We start from the raw sequence: 2,780 nt of genomic DNA, 5'->3' as shown, positions 1-2,780 counted from the left end.
ATAAACCCTTCCCACACTCTTGCAATGTTCTACACTCTTAAACCTATGTAATTTTAACAATATACATGTATGCACTGTACAGTACTGCAATATTTTACTCACCGGCTCTGCAGACCAGCAGCTCTGTTCCGGTTCAGCAGACCTACCCTGCAGCGATGAAGCCCACCGCCCCGTCCAGGTTGATGTGCACGTGAATAATTGAGCTTCAGTAAACTTCAGGATTATTTGTGACTTTCCTGCCAGTTCTCTGATCTTAATAGTTAGATGGTTACTTCTGACTTTGCGTTGCAAAACTGTCCCTCCATTTCGACATAAAGCAGCAGCCGGAAGCACCGTTGCCTTCTGGGAAGTGTAGTTCTTTTGACTGACAACAGTGTAGGCTTACTGAAAGAAAACTACAAAATGGAGGCGCCTATCTGAAGTTTTTTGTTGTTGTTAACTTTTTATAGCATACCGTCCTGATCACGTGAGTAATATTAAAGTTGACGATCGTTGAAAAACTGCAAAAAAGTGAGTCCACAAAAGTCAAACGGCGAAGCAGCGAGGGACTACTGTACATATTTTTGAACAACTGGTGTCAACTGGTTGAGAAACTGGGAGATAAAGTTAGAGAGGTCAGACTGTGATGGTTTGAACATGTCCAGAGGAGGGACAGTGGGTATACTGGTAGAAGGATGTTAGAAGCTGCCAGGAAACAGACAACGATGAAGGCCAAAGAGGAGCTATGTGGATACTGTTAGAGAGGACATGGAGGTTGGAGTGAGGACAGAGGATGCAGAGAGAGACAGAGGAGGATGACTCGCTGTGGAGACCTCATGAGGAAAGTGCTTAAAAAAGAAGAAAATACACTACATGTTTTTATCTCACTGCTGTAATAAGTGATACAATGTTTTTAAGTAAAACAAAAAAAAGGGAGCGCAGTTGTTTCAGATGCTCAACTGAGCACATAAAAAAATGGCCGTACTGTTTTCAGCTTTTTTCAATGTCAAATTAATTTTTACCAAAAACATTGTTTGATTTGAAATTAATAATTTCATAATCAATTTCTTTTTTAATTTAACAATCAAATTTCACATTTCCCACCGTATATCAGTCTTCTTTTCCATTTTTGTGCTCTGAAGCCCTTGTCGTTTCATGGCATAAACTCTCCATTACTGATATTTGCATAATTATCCTAGTTTTTGTCAGAGTGGTTGCAAAAATATATATTTCAGTGGCTTGCAACAGTGACACGTCTATTTGTCTAAAAGAAGGAAGATGTTATCGTTGCTTGAGAGAGAGAGAGAATAAAATGGAAACGGCTCAAAGCAGAAATAGTTAAAACTAATTACAAAAGAACACTGTCAATTTGCTTCGCATTAACTCCCAGAGTTGGCTGTAGATTAATGATGAGCTGCGATTCCGCTTGTAATTCAGTCGAGGTGGGAAGTAGGCTGAGACGGAAAGCTGTTCGGAATGACAACACACAAAGTGTTTGTGTTTGTGATGGAATAAATTGAGCAGCGTGCCGCATGATCAAGAGAAGCTTGGCTGCCGTTTTCTCGCTCCTCAACAGTTTGTTGTGCATTGCTCAGCAAGAGACCGCGGCTATTTGGTGCTCCTCCAGGCCAGCTGGTGCATGGGTTCAAGCTGTTAATGGCAAATTATCATCCCATTAATCTCTGGGAATGCTGGGCCTTTGTTAATAGTCTGCGCTGCATAGACATTTAAGGGTTCCAAAAATGAAACCGTCCCTCTCCTCTTCATGGTGGATAATCAACTTGTCTCGTTAGGATCAAGACTTAACAGAGCCAAGACTGACTGACTTCCTGTGGTGGAACAGAGATGTCTGGAATAAAGCAAGAGACTGGAGGCAAGAAGTCACAACAGATTGTTCTCAGTGGGACATCGCAACAAGAGAAGTTTTCAGAAAAATCAACTACTACTAAGTTCTGTTTAACTCCGTGTACTTTCCACTGATTTGTAAGGCGCCAGGAAACTCGCTTTACTGTTTATGACGTTATACACTAACATAAAGTTTAAACTGTGTGAGGCTTGACGAGTTTAAAATAAAAAAATTGAGAAAAAATATGCTGAATTTCTAAATAAGATTTGAAGATAGACATGAATGGTTTTGATCATTTACTGCGAGTGTTGTCGGCTAAAAAACATCTCCGTGTGCTGTTAACAAACTCTTGAACAGCGGCTTAAAAATTACATAAAATATGAACTCAGTATGTGAAAAAATATACTAGTTTTAAAATTATTAGTGTTATTTTATTATTCTGAGATTATAAGTAATTTGAACATACTCAAATTATATTATCATATATATCATATACATATTCAACAGTGACATCTGATGATGTAATAAATAATGTGAACGGAACAAACAGCTATGAAGCAACACCATTTTACTAAAGTAATGTGTTTATTATTTATTTATATTTTAGAGAAAGTTTACTAAAACCTGGGAAAACTAAAGTTATTTATTCACTTGGAACCAAATAAATAATAAATTAGGGTTTTATATGACACTTTATGCTATTGCTTCATATTCATTTATTTTGAATGTCATGCTTATTTTGGTTCTAAAACTAGAGTTTTGTCATGTGAAATGTTATCCTAACAATTTACTTTTATTTAAATTGATCATTGATATTTGTATTTTTTAATCACTTATGGCTTCTATTTCTAAATGTTTTTTTTTCCAAAGACAATAATACTACTACTACTACTACTAATAATAATAATAATAATAATAACAATGATGATGATGATGATATTCCTAACCCTAACCC

Source organism: Nematolebias whitei, chromosome 19 (genome assembly GCF_014905685.2).
Source record: "Nematolebias whitei isolate Nwh7 chromosome 19, NemWhi1, whole genome shotgun sequence".
NCBI classification, from domain to species: domain Eukaryota; kingdom Metazoa; phylum Chordata; class Actinopteri; order Cyprinodontiformes; family Rivulidae; genus Nematolebias; species Nematolebias whitei.
The sequence above is the reverse complement of the archived record's forward strand: the minus strand, read 5'-3'. Positions refer to the sequence as shown.